The following is a 15,155-nucleotide window of genomic DNA, read 5'->3' as shown; positions in this document are numbered from 1 at the left end:
TATACATTTTATCTGATATATACAGTACACCCCTGTGACTATATGAGAAATGCAGACAATTTCCCATTGCATATACTGTTCCTAATCTAAGTCAGGATTAATGAACAGAACATTTTAAGCAATTAATTTTTTCTACTTTGGGGAAGTTGGAATGTTCAAAAGTTGTAATATGCTTGTTTCTCAAATGATTGTTCTTAAATATTGAAGGGTATGAATTTTGTGTCTTTCTATGATTGTTCCAATAATTTGTGGAGAAAAAAAGAAGAGGCAACTAGAGAAATTGCAGAGAAATGAAAGACAAATATGAGGTGAGTAAGATAATTAGAATTATATTAATCTGCATAGCAGAATGCAATAAGGGAACTTTATGGGTTTTTTTTCCTTTTCTTTATCCATTCCTGATAAAGTGCATGGAAACCTATTTCCAGACATGTACAATCTTGCTGGATCAGAATAAGATTTCTATTAAAATAACTCTTTTATTCTGTCAGAGACTGTTGAATGCCTTTCTTAAAACAGCAAGAAATACGGGGGAGAAAAATCAGCCCAAAGGTTAAAACACAGTGGAAGGACTTTCTGTGTATTTTTAGTTCATACTTTTTGAGAATGGAGAATGCAGCTTTTCTCTTTATGATTCTAGTGTTCAGTATTTATTCCCTAAACAATGGAGAAGCACCCTATAGGTGGAAACACACAGAGCAAATTATCCTTCCTAAAATGGCACGTACTGCAAAAGAGAAAAAAGCCTAGAACTGAAAGAAGCACGGCAAGCCTGGCAAAAAGAAAAAAGCAGCAGAAAAAATAAAGTTTCTTACACTCACAGAATTCAAAACCATACTATTGGGCTAGCTACATTAAAAAAACACATACAAGGAACTGATTCCATGAATCTTATATAAAGGAATATAGCAGGGCTAACAAACTCCCAGCCCACGGGCCAGATGCGTCACACGCTGGCCATGCCCACACCCACGAAAAAAGTCCCAATATGTCACGTGACGCCTCCGTGACGATGTGAGTTTGACATCCATGGAATATAGGAACAAGCACAGTTATACAACTCTGACAGCAAACTTTGTAAAGTTTGTTCTTTACAAAGTAAATATGTTCCAAACACAAAAAATAGGTTAGATATCATATTTTTAAAAACTTTCAATTTTAAAAATGTGTCCTGTATAGCTGTACCTCTGATATTTAGCAATCAATGTGGTGTTGGACTAGGACAAATGAAGATCCTTGTTCAAATCCACCCTCAGCCTCAGAAGTCAATTGATTATATAGTAATACAGAAATAATGATTAGTCCCATCTACCTCAAAGAGTTGTTGGAAAAAATGTGAACCAGCTGTCGAACCTGAAGCTGACATATGTGTAGCCATGCTTTATTGTAATCATTTCTTATTCTTATTCTTTCATAAACTTTCTTTAGTATTCTGTAAGGGGATTAAAGGTGTTTCAGGCTTGCCACATTCTGGTAGTAGGAAGGGGAGTAGTAAAGATAAGCGGGTTTGTTATGGCTAAGTGACATTCTTTCCCGTGGGAACTGAGAATGTGCCTGCAGATGGTTAAAGGTGGAGTTTGGAGTCACCGGACAGATGGACTATGAGCTGATTAGAGAATGTGACTCTGGGGGGAAGTTTCAAACTTTTGCTTTTTACTGGGTGTAATTCTGGGATTTGGCCAGAGCCGGAATTACACCGAGACCTTGCCAATTTGATATGTTCCTAATAAAAAGACTTCGTTGGAATATGGTTGCCTTGAACTATTCTTTCTGTGGACATATTACTTGGAAGCTTGACACCAGCACCATGGGTACTATTTTGAGTTTGTAATGATAAATGAATGAATGAATGAATGAATGAATGAATGAATGAATGAATGAATGAATAAAGGCATTCCTAATCTTACCACATGTACAGATGAGATCAGATTCACTGAACAAACCTTTTTTTTTGTTCCTGCTACTACTGTATTTAGTAATAAAATCAATTGCATGTTGGATTCATGGGCTAATGTTTCAGTTTTATCATCTAATATTTCCAGAAGCCAACTATTCTATTTGAGTCTATTAATTTCACAGGGAATTGTGCTTTTCTTTGATTATTCTACTAAAAGAGTTTTTACCAATTATACTTGGTAAAGCAGGAGCAACTAAATGCAAATGACAACACAACACAATATTACACTTTGAAATGTTCCCAAGTTCCAACTAGCCACAATTTTCCATATCATTTCTGGCACACCTAATGTCCATTTCTTTCCCTCCCAATTAACACTAAACTAGTGAGTGTGCCCAGTTTTCACTAAGATAGTTGGGCTCCCCTCCCCATAATTCACCAAAATGTAGACACTAAGTACTTTTTAGTGAAATTGTTTTAGTTGAAATTCGGGCAGCACTAACCAGACAAAATTGCTATTAAGGGTAGGAAATGCAGTAATAGTGTAATAATCTAACAGGTTTGTTATGAGGTAATAACTGAAGCTGAGCCAAGAATAGGTTATAGCATTAAAATCTAGAATAGGTAAAAAAATCTGTTTCTTTTCACAACAGCCCTATTTTTTCTTTCCTAGATGAAAGAAACATATAAATTATAACTATATCTTTGTATACACTGGAATTTTTGTTTTGCTTTTTTGTAAGTTTAATTTATTTATTTACTTGTCAAATTTATACGGCTGCCTATCTCAAGTAAACTAACTGTGGGCAGCAAACAATGGAATAATTGTTTAATTTATTTTAAATATAGTAATAATTTAAAGCATTTTACAAAATTAATTAAAACAGTAACCATAAATGAAGCAAGATCACGAGGTGGAAGATATTATATATAATGCTGCCAGCACATGGGCTCCCTTTTATCAGGGGATTCAAAGGCTTGCTGGAAAACCCACATTTTGAGGCCTTTCCAGAAGACCATATGGATTGGGGTTAACCATATCTTGGGAGGGATGATGTTCCAGAGAGCAGATGTTGTGGGAGAAAAGACTGGCCTCTTAGGTCCAATCAGTTGAAACTTATTTGTTGATGGGACTTGAAGAATGGTTCTCCTGCCTGACCCAATGCGATGGATAGATATGATCAGTTAGAGGCAGTCTGTGAGTTATCCTTTATTGTTATGATGTAGCTTGTGTGTGTGTGTGTGTGTGTCTGTGTGTCTGTCCTTTTAGAATTAATGAATAAACAGAAAAGGCCTGGAATATTATTTCAGTATATGATTACTGCAGCAAGAGTTCTATATGCAAAGAGATGGAAAGATTTGACATTACTCACTATAAAGGACTGGCTAGTGAAGTTGATAGATTTTACTGAAATGGATAAATTGCCTTCTCCTATTAGAGAAAATATATTATCTACAGTTACTGGTGACTGAAAGTCTCTTATGGACTTTTTGTATAAAAAATTAAAAAATGAACTTTGTGATTTATGGTTTTGATAATTAGATAGGACAAACTGTAGAAATAAGAGTAATATGTAATTTTAGAGAGAAATGTTAAAATATATTTGAACTTATAATTTCTATGAAGAATATCAGATGTCGCTTCTTTTTATCTTTTTAATTTTTTTTCAACTTTTTTCTTTGTTGTACTATTTGCTTTTATCTTTATCTTTTTTGTCTTTACTTCATATTGGTTTGTGATAGCTTTTATTTCTTGTTTAAAAGTTTCAATAAAACATAGATATTAAGAAAGGGTTTGTGGGGGTTGCATATATCTCTACCACCCTGTAACTTCCCTTGTTATTCACATGGATTGATCAGAAAGAAGAAAAAGAACTTATTGCAGAAGTTTCCTTATGAAGGAATTATTTGGGGGATTTACATGCTAAAACCTGCTTTACTTAAGTAGGGACAAGGGTCAGTTAGGATCCCTTCTTAATACGATGTCTACTGAAAATAAACATAGGAGGATTTCAGACTAATAAAAAAGAGTACATCCTTTACACAATACATAATTAATATATGGAATATGCTACCTTCGGATGTAATAATGGCCACCAAAATAAATATGGATCCATAGTAAATCAGGCTATGAAACTTATTGGCTGTTTATGATCTTCTGAACCAAATACTAGCAGTTGGAAAACAAATAATAGAAGACAATAATCATCTTTCAAGCTATTCATTGACATTTGAAATGCATCTCTTTGACCCTGTGTCACAGAATGCTAGACCAGAAGGGCCATTCCCAGTAAAGTTGTCCTTTTAGTTAAGTGTAGGACCTCTTTGAGTAAACATCTGACAAAATCCAGTAGATACTCATTAGGGAAGAAATAAGATGTCACTGAATCTAGTTTAGCCTGCTTGGCTCCAATAGCTGCTGTTCATATTCACTAATGGCATGGAGCCGTTTACACACACACACACACACACACACACACACACACACACACACACACATATTTCTTCCCCTTTTAGCCATTACATTAACCTTATTGTCTATTTTACATTTTGTGAGGCAGGGGTAGAAGAGCACAGCCATAAAGCAAAGGTACCAATTCCATGAAACTTATCTGGAACATCTAAGTAACTAAAGAAAGTGAACATCTCATTATGAATTTCCATTGTCACATCAAGTCAGCTCTGTTTTTAGTAGAAAAGTTGTGTCTCCAGTGCATACTATTGTTTTAACTAACAATTTTATAACAATTTAATGTATGCCATCTACATTGGCAGCCTCTCAAGAGAAGCTAATCATCCCTTTCTGTATGTTATTAAGAAGTTGTCTATTTTATCCTCAGCTTCCTTAGCTTTCTCCCAGTAATAAAAAAAGTACAGAAGCAGAAAGTAGCTTGAACTAGAAATGGAATGTAGATTTGGCACTAATTTAATATGCATTTTATGAATGCAAGCCATGTAGCATAGCTTAATATTATTCATATGCTTTCTTAGATCAAAATAATTATGATTCATTTATGAGATGCTCAAATGCTATAGATGAGAATGAAAGGGGAATAGACTATGAGAGCAAGAGACAGCTTAGATTCTACCTGATATGTTTCATTAAAAAAACATAGATGTTGAAAGTGGAGCTTATTCTACCAGGTTAGTCAGCATAGTTATTAAAAGAACAAAGTAACAGGTACAATTGAGATATGCATAATAGAATAAAAATCTGAATAAAAATTGAAGATTAGCAGTTAAAGCATGGTCAGGCTGTCCCATCTCTTCAGCTTCTTCAAACCCATCATAGACTTCAAAATAAACAGCCATATGTTTTCTTATAAAAATAATTGCTAAGAGCCCAAATGCAATGAGTTTCAAAAGAGGTGAAAACCACCTTCAAAAGAGGTGAAAATCAGTTCTTTTAGCCTGCTTCAAACAACTAGGAGTCCATATTGCCTGTAGTAGAATCATTTAGTGAAATACTGAATAGCAATCAACAATGACGTACCAGTTTAAAAAGGATTTTGTTGCCTTTCTGAGATCACTAAGAAATCACATATTTGCAATATTGTTGATAGCACTGACTTTGAGTTAAGACTGCAGCAGACACCAAATAATTTAACATCCCTTACATCAGGAATTCAGTATAATATTTCCTGCTTTCATCATGGTCAGGCATCTGTGAGTGTCCCCAGCAGGAATACATGCAATGTGAAACATAGACAACCATCTTTGTGGAAGGGGTAATTGAGAAGTAATAAGTAAGAAGTAAGAGTTAGCAGTGAAGGCGAAGTTTTAACTAGAGCCGTAATGGCAAAACTATGGCATGTGTGCCCGAAGTGGCACGCGGAGCCATATTGCCTGGCATGTGCGGTGTTGCCCGTTTCTCTTCCAGGTTTCTGGCGCGCATGCGCACATGACGATCAGCTGGTATTTTTGCATGCAGCAGTACCGGAAAGCAAAAGAGCTGGTCTTCCATTTTACAGCATAAGCATGCGCGCTGGCCAGCTGATCGGCATGTGCGCATGCGCAGCAGTAACCGGAAGACTTGCTGGCTGGCACACATGCGTGCGCAGGAAACCAGAAGTACCTTATCTGGCACGCGCATGCCTCCTAGGCAGCTCATCTTCCTGATCGCGGCCCTGATGAGGACACACGTGCTCCCTTTTTGGTACTTAGTGCTGCATGCATGTGCGCATGCTCCCTTTTCGGCACTTGGTGCCAAAAAGGTTCACCATCACTGACCTAGGGGAAGGACTGCAGACCATGAGAGCATGATGGCTAGTTGGAGGGAAGAGGAGGAGGAGGAAGAGGAGGTGGCTAAAAGTAAGAAAACCTGTAGAAAATAATCATAAATCCAAGAGATAATCCAAAGTGAAGGAAACTTAAAATGCTGAAATGTGGAAGGGAAAGTGTTGTTGGAAGAGTTGAGTGTGGGAGATAGGTACAAAGAAGTTGTCATCCTCAGTCCAGCAGATCAAATACCTAAAGAGTTCCAAGCAAAAGTTGATTTTGTTTTCAGGTTTGAGGAAAACAGGGCTAAGCAGGTCCACAATGATGTCACAGAAAAGGGCAAAGTTGAAATTTTCTCTTCCCTGAAAAACTATTATAATGGCTCATTCAAAATAAATGCATTGAATTAGTATAACATATTTAACATTTAATTTTAGAGTGTCATTTTGTTAAAAATAATGACAATAAATTGCTGAATGTTAGAAATTTGCTACTGATGTTTTTATGGCATTATTTTGAGAGGTTCAGGTGCATGCAGCTCATGGAGTTAAGAGTTGATGATTTGGATATAATTTATTATAGAGTTTTATACTTCTGCTTGATATGTACTGCCTGCCCCTGCTATTAGTACTATGAATTAGGTTGCAACTTTTTTGAAAATTGGACATAGTTTGTGAGAATAAAAAATGTGCAGAACAGTGAATACTGTAATCATCCATGACCATTATATGTGTCATATATGTTATAGAGTTTCATATTACATAGCAGTTACTTTTACCCTTGTTATTATTACTATTTCCTCTTTGACGTGTCACATAATTTATCAATGGTCCCTTAACTGTGTAGCTGATGTTGCCTGGATAATAAGCAATGTTTCTGCTATATATTCTGCCAGCAACAACCTCCCACCAGCCAATATGCTCCCAGAGAGAGGGACTGCTCAGGGTGCCGTCGGCCAAACAATGCCGACTGACGACACCCAGGGGGAGAGTCTTCTCTGTGGGGGCACCAGCCCTCTGGAATGAGCTGCCCCTAGAGCTTCGTCTTATCCCTGACCTGCGTACTTTTCGCCGTGCCCTTAAGACCCTTCTGTTTCAGCAAGCCGGACTGGCCTAGTATGAATTTTTAAAATGTATGTATGTTTTAATTCGCGGCCAAATTTTATATTCAATTTTAATTGGTTTTAAATTTTATAAATCTATGTGTTTTAATATGGCTGTACACCGCCCTGAGTCCTTTGGGAGATGGGCGGTATAGAAATCTAATAAACTCTTAAACTCTTAAACTCATATGCTCAACATATATAATAGGAAAGAAACATGTCATTTTTTGGTGTTCCTTCAATTTTCTTCAGACTTTGACAGAATAGGAAGATGACATAGTGACTTTAAAAAAAAAGTGACTACAAACACTTCTTAACTTCATGAGAAGGCAAGATGTTGGAAAAGAATAATTTCATTCTTCAAACACCCATATTTTTGTTGGTAGTTACATATTCCACCTTTTACAACACTTTGAAAGCAACAAAGACTGTTGCTTCCTTGGCTATGAACAAAGTAGACTGAATAATAATCCCATTGCAGTTACTGTTATTAGTAATTTATTTATTTCAATGTAAATGCTGTTGAGTTTTCACAAGTCCTTAGCAGTACATGGCAACCAACATAACACAGGATTAAAATTGAAGACAAAACAATACTAACCATAACACTAATTCAGGGATGGAAAACTATTCAAATGTTCTTCTGAACAGCTATTTTTCACTATTCTACAGAAACACTGTAAGAAGGCATTGATGTCAGCCAGCTGGTCTTCGCGTGTGCCAGAGCACCAGAAACCCAAAGACCAGCTGGCCTATGCTTGCATGTCTGTTTTTTGGGCCTTTTGGGGGCCATTTTTTGGCTGTTTTCAGCAGGGGTGGGTTCTGCCTACCTTTACTACCTGTTTGCAACAGGGCCGCTCTTCTGCATGCGCAGAAGCATTCTGATGACGTCGGGGTCAGTGGGCGGAGCCTCCCGCCGGTTTTACTACCAGTTCTATAGAACCGGTCCAAACCGGGGGCAACCCACCACTGGTTTACAGGCTGTTTTTCAGGCCGTTTGAAAACGGCCCCCCAAAAATGGCCAAAAAAACAGGCATGCTGGTCTTTGGGTTTCTGGTGCTCTGGTGCGTATGAAGACCAGTTGGCAGGCACGCATGCGCATGCCAAAAACCCGAAGACCAGCTGGCCAGTGTGTGCATGCACATCGGCCAGGTGGTCTGTGCATGTACATGCATTCTGGTTTGGGCACTAATGCCGAAAAGGTTTGTCATCACTGACCTAGAACTAAGGAGAAATTTCCTGCCAGTTAGAACAATTAATGAGTGGAACTATTTGCCTCCAGAAGTTGTGGGTGATTCAACACCAGAGGTTTTTAAAAAGAGATTGAACAATCATTTGTCTGAAATGGTACAGGGTTTCCTGCCTGAGCAGGGGGTTGGACTAGAAGACCTTCACAATCCCTTCCAACTCTGTTGTTCTGTTATTTGTTACATGCTGCAATAGATGTCTATTGAGATTCTCAGTCATCCAGGTTATGATTGTCCTGAAGGTGCTTTTTTCAAGAGGCAACTGGACTTTCTAGTTTTTCTTGAAGACATTTTGCTTCTCATCCAAGAAGCTGTCTGCAAGAATATAAATCCTTCCATTCCCCACCATCCAGTCAGAGCTGAAGAAGCTTCTTGGATAAGAAGAGAAATGTCTTCAAGAAAAACAAGAAAGTCCAGTTGCCTCTTGAAAAAAAGCACCCTTGGGATATGTTACAATAGAGTTTCTGATCCATCAGTGCACTGCAGGCATAAATAACACAGATATGCTAAGTAATTATAAACGTCAACTTTCTCCCATCACTGTGATGGACCCATAGTACAACTCTAGGAAGTGGAGCATTTTAAAATGCAATTATTTACTGGAACTATTTTTAATGACATTAAAAAATAAAATCTTGGCAGAGGATGCTAAGGAATTAAAAGTAGTACACATAGAAAAATCTAAATTTGATTCTTTACAAATATTAAATCACATCAAAATGTAATGTTATAATTTATATCTAAAAATGGAACCAAAATAACTCATATTCCCATTAGATACATACATAGTTCTGTGAAAATAAATTAACCCCTTACAGATTTTTCTAAAATTTTATCTACAATATCTTGTCTCTGAATGTTATCAGAACTGCAAATAAGTTCTCCAAAAATAAGACATTCCCTGATAATAAGCCCAATTGGGCTATTGAGCGCATGCACTAAAATAAGCCTCCCCTCCAAAAATAATCTCTCCCCGAAAATATTTAAACACAGAGCTAGAAATCAGGTAAGATGGCAAGAGGAGCCCCATCTTGTTCCACGTGCCCCAAAATAATAAGAGCTCTCCAAAAATAAGGCCAAGCACCTATTTCGGGGTTAAAAAAATATAAGACAGGGTCTTATTTTTCAGGGAAACACAGTACATAGATTCAGAGTGAACAAATAACACCAAAATGTGGTCTTGTTTTATTGTGCAATAAATATACCAGTGTGAAAAAAGAAAATAATTGTCCCCTTAGTTTAATCAATTCAATTAAATGTATAATTATGGAAAGTTAGGTATGTCAATAGACAAACAGGACTGATTTAGGCCATCCATATCCTATATAAATCTTACAATCTTTAGCTGTCCTTATCAACATAAGGTTGATAAGGGGTGACAGACAGATCCTAGAGATGCAATGTAGTGAGAAGAAAGGGATAGGAAATAGGCAGAGATGGGGAAAAGGCCTCCCTTTGCTGCTACAAAGTTTCCCTTTGGTTTTATTTTCTGCTGTGGCATACTTGCTTTGTAGTACTGCCAGGGTGGATTTGATTTAAATCATGATTTAAATTGTGATTTAAATCACTAGTAAAAAGGCTTGATTTAAATCAATTCGATTTAAATCATAATTTTTAAAGAGCAGCTGACATCTCTTTTCTGGCAGCGGCTCCTCCTCTGACCCGCTGTTGACTCACCAACAGTCCCAATATTGCAGAATATAATAATAATAATAATAATAATAATTTTATTTCTATACCGCCCTTCTCCCGAAGGACTCAGGGCGGTGTACAGCCTGTTTAAAAACACAAACAAAACAACAATATAAAATTTAAAATAATTAAATAAAGTGGCTCAGATTTAAAACCCCAATAAATTTAAATATCCCAATTTAAAAGCTATTGTGTTGTTAGTGTAATATTGCAGAATATACAGCCTCATGCTACATAACTAAGGTCCATTTCATGCTGATTAAACTAAATTATTAATGTATCTTAAATAGAAAACTATCTTTAGATAGATTTTTACTCCCAAAGCATTTTATTAAAATAAATTTGATAAAAATCAAAAAAATCTGATTTAAATAAAAAAATTGATTTAAATAAAAAAAAATCTGATTTTTTATTTTTTTAAAAAAATCATTGATTTTTATCCACCCTGAGTACTGCCTTTGTGAACTGTGTGTGACAGATTTTTCAGTGAATCAGACCTTGCAGTTACACTACTCTTCATTCCCAAAATAAAATTTTGAAGATCTTCATTAACAATCATTGATGAGAATCAACCAGGAGAATAGTCACAAAACTATTTCAAAAGTTCTTGGACTTCACTAATCCACAAAGATATAATCTAGAAATGGATATGATCTGGGATAATACTAATTATTCTAAGAGTCCATTACTGTTAAATTCAATTAAAGAGTACAGCATAAATTGTCCAGGAAGTCATAAAAAATCCCAGAACAGCATTTAAGTATCTGTATGTTTCTAATGCACTAGCTAAAGTCAGTAATCATGACTACATCATCACTGGGTGGAAATAGGATTTACAGTAGAAAATAGAGAAACCATTGCTCACTAAGAACGTAGATGTTCAAGTTTCCCAAAATGCATCTGGATTATCTTCAGACTTCTGGAGAAATGTTCTACAGACAGATGAATCAAGAGTAAAAATTTGGAGGCTCTGTGGGTGTCATTGTATCTGCAGAAATCAAACACTATGTTCCATAATTTCATACCAACTGTCAAGCATAAAGGTGGTAGTGTTATGCTTGGGGATATTTTTCTGCCTTAGGAACAGGATAATTTTCCATTATAGAAACTAGAATGAATTCAGCTTTGTATCCAAGAATTCTATTGATTAATTCAGTTTAAATGGAATCAGAAAAGATTAACTAAAAATACAAATGAGCTCAAAAATATGAATTCTAGAAGTAACTTTCAATATAAATTCTTTGATAATATGAGATTAATTTAAAATGACTACCAATATACAGGGGTGGAATGCTCTCAGTTCGGACCGGATCGCCCGATCTGGTAGCGATGGAGGCGGGTGGTTCAGAGAACTGGTAGCAAAAATCCCTGCCCCCACCATGCCCAGCTGAGCCACACAATCATCAGAGACTTTTTTTTTTACTTTTAAAAGCATTTTTTCTATAACCTCTTTGCCAAAAAATGCTTTTAAAAGTAAAAAAAAAAAAGCCTCTGATGATAGCGTGGCTCAGCTGGGATCTTCAAAGGCTTTTAAAAGAAAAAAACTCTTTTTTTCTTTTAAATGCCTCTGACGAGCCAAGCTGAGTTGCCTGATTGGCAGAGGCTTTTTAAAAAATCTCTGCAGATCAGGCAACTCAGCTTGGATCGTCAGAGCCTTTTGAAAGCATTTTTTTACAACCTCTTTGAGGTTGTAGAAAAAATGTTTTAAAATTTTTTTTTAAAAAAAGGCCACACCCACCCAGTCACATTACACCTCACCACCAAGCCACGCCCACAGAACCGGTAGTAACAAATTTTAGATTTCACCATTGCCAATATAATACCAATTGTATTAGACAAGGGTAAAGAACAAATGTAAGAAAACTTTTCCATTGTGTGTTACAAGTGTTGTCAATCAAAAGATTCTTAATAGTGGAAAAGTAGTTAAAGGCAAATTCCAAAAGAGTTTAAGAGCTGAGGCTCAGCAGAACTTTATGTCTATATTGGTTACATTGTGGCTTAGTGGAAATCTCTCAACTTTCATCCAGTTTCTGCAATTTACGTATAGGAGCAGTTGTCTGGAGTACAAATAGGGGTTCTCACAATCTTTCCTTTATCTGGAAAGATTTAAGATGGTCAGAAACTACCTCCTGATTGCTGATCTCACCGCAATACTGTCTCCAGTCCTTCAGAGATGCCTAACTCATCATGAAACATTACCAGAAGATAAAAAATTATTGAAAGTTCAGTAAATATTTTTTTTAAATGGGCAATAATAGGAAGAGAATAGCAATAGCAATACGCTCCATAGTGCTTTACAGCATTCTCTGAGCAGTTTATAGTGTCAGCATATTATCCTCAACAATCTGGATCCTCATTTAACCGACCTTGGAAGAATGGAAGGCTAAATCAACCTTGACCTGGTCAGGATTGAACTTCTGGCTGTGGACAGAGTTAGCCTGCATTCTAATCACTGTGTCATCACGGAATGGGCAACTAAGTTATTTTTAATTAATTAGGGCTGGACAATCTTTGAAAACATTTTAGATAAATTCAGATAACACTCTGCATTACTAATTAAAGCAGCTGCATTCATGCTTCCACACAAGCCTGGAAAGATATGCTGTTGCTTTAAGGAACTGAATTTTAAAAAGCCTAAGTTAAATTAAATTTTAAAGAGCTCCGATACACTTTTTCCAAAATTTTAAGCATGAACAGTTATAGTTTTTGCTAAAATAGGTAGAGATTGTTCCAAAGAAAGAGCACACAGGTGCATCTTACCAGCCTTCAGCATGCTATAGTATTAAAGTCTAATTTAATTAAAATGGATTAATATTATGTTATAAAGTCATTCCATGGTTTTTAATATATTACATTGTTAGTATGACATATTATAATATTGTCAAAGAAGATTAAGTGTGAGAATGCTAAGGAAGTCTTCAGTGGCATTAAGCAGCATTTACTAATTATCTGCTTCTTTCAAAACTTCTATAATATATATTTCTATGGTTACTCTCTGCTAAAAATATCTAATGTTTATTTAAATAGTATAGGAACATGCTATAAAAGATATATAACACTCACACAATGTTAATGCTGGATGGATCTAACCCAATAACTCACAGGAGACAATGGTATCTCTTCATTGATTCTTTATTCTAGGCCTGGAGTCCTCCTAGGCCCAATTCAGGGTAAAGGTCACTGACCTCTGTCTTGTCTTTGCAGGCACACATCTGGAACTGCTGGATGCCCACGTGTAGGACCCTTTTATACACCAGGGGAGGAGTCTGGGGTAAGGGGGTATGATGGGATATGGGGAGGTGCTAGCCCCTGCCTGGGAGAATTAGACATTTACCCTGACACACAAGATTCATTTTTTTGTTATGTATAAAAATATATTTCTCTCCCCTCCCACCAATAATTTTCACTAGGCTCTGCAACCAATCAGGTATCCTTGCTTTGAATTTTCACATTTCTCTTAAACACTACATGTAGTTTAATTCTTCTTAGGAACAACTACATATTGCATGTGTAAATATGTGAGAACAGCTCAATAAGATATTTTCTAACTGAAGCTGCATTATCTTTTTACTAAGCCCAATGCTTGTAGAAAAATCCAGTTCCCAAGCTACTTCTCTTCCAGTGAGTTTTCAAATACTGTTCAAATATGCATTGAAAAATTTGAGGATGAGAAAAAAACTGGAAAAGGGAAATGGTGAATTGGATCAAGTTTAGTGTACTCTTTTTGTAGTTTCCATCAGTGGTGGGATTCACATTTTTTTACTACTGATTCTGTGGACGTGGCTTGGTGGGCATGGCAGGGGAAGGATACTGTAAAATCTCCATTCCCTCCCCACTCCAGGGGAAGGTTACTGCAAAATCTCCATTTCCTCCAGGTCAGCTGGGACTCGGGAGAATAGATGGGGGTGGGGCAAGTCAGAGGTGGTATTTATTGGTTCTCCGAACTACCAAAATTTCTGCTACCTGTTCTCCAGAACTGGTCAGAACCTGCGGAATACCACCTCTGCTTTCCATCATTCTGTAAGTATTTTGTCTATTTATGGGTGTAATCTTATGCACATTTAGGGAAGATATGTATGATGATGGCAGGATAAAAGTATGTAGCATGGGCTACCTATGCTCATTGAGTACATCTGTGTGAGCCTGTCTATCAATACGGTAACTTGAGTGGGGAGTCTTATCTGTAATGTCCAGTGGTGGGATTCAATTTTTTTAACAACCGGTTCTGTGGGCGTGGCTTAGTTGGGGGTGTGGCTTGGTGGTCATGTGACCGGGTAGGCGTGGCTAGCTGGTCATGTGACCGGGTGGGCCTGGCTATGTGCATAGGGACTACTCAGAGGGCTGAAAAAACTCATTTCTGACTGGTCCTCGCATTTATGACCATCCTCACATTTATGCCCATTGCAGCATTCTTAACAACCGTGCCAGTCATTTCACCACTACTTCTCTTCACCATGGTGACAAGATAGGGCATAAAACGTAAAATGTAAAGACAGTTGTAAGTTCAAGGACTGGTCAAAAGTGCAAGGACCGGGCAAAAATAACTTTTTCAGCCTTCTGACTAGTCCATATGCACATAGGGACTATTCAGAGGGCTGAAAAAAGTCATTTCTGACTGGTCCTCACATTTTTGACCAGTCCTCACACTTATGACCTTCCTCACATTTATGCCTGTTGCGGTATTCTTAACAACTGTGTCAGTCATTTCACCACTACTTGTCTTCACCACGCTGACAAGATAGGGTGCAAAACGTAAAATGTGAAGACAGTCTTAAGTTCGAGGACTGGTCAAAAGTGCGAGGACCAGTCAAAAATAACTTTTTCAGCCCTCTGAGTAGTCCATATGCAAAAAAGAACTACCCAGAGGGCTGAAAAAAGTGATTTCTGACAGGTCTTCGCACTTTTGACCGGTCCTCACCCTTATGAATGGTCATCATTTATGCCCATTGTAGCATTCTTAACAACCGTGTCACTCATTTCACAACTGCTTCTCTCCACA

Source organism: Pituophis catenifer, unplaced genomic scaffold (assembly GCF_029215685.1).
Source record: "Pituophis catenifer annectens isolate HBS135680 unplaced genomic scaffold, rPitCat1.0.hap2 SCAF_4, whole genome shotgun sequence".
NCBI lineage: Eukaryota > Metazoa > Chordata > Lepidosauria > Squamata > Colubridae > Pituophis > Pituophis catenifer.
Note: the sequence above shows the minus strand (reverse complement) of the source record.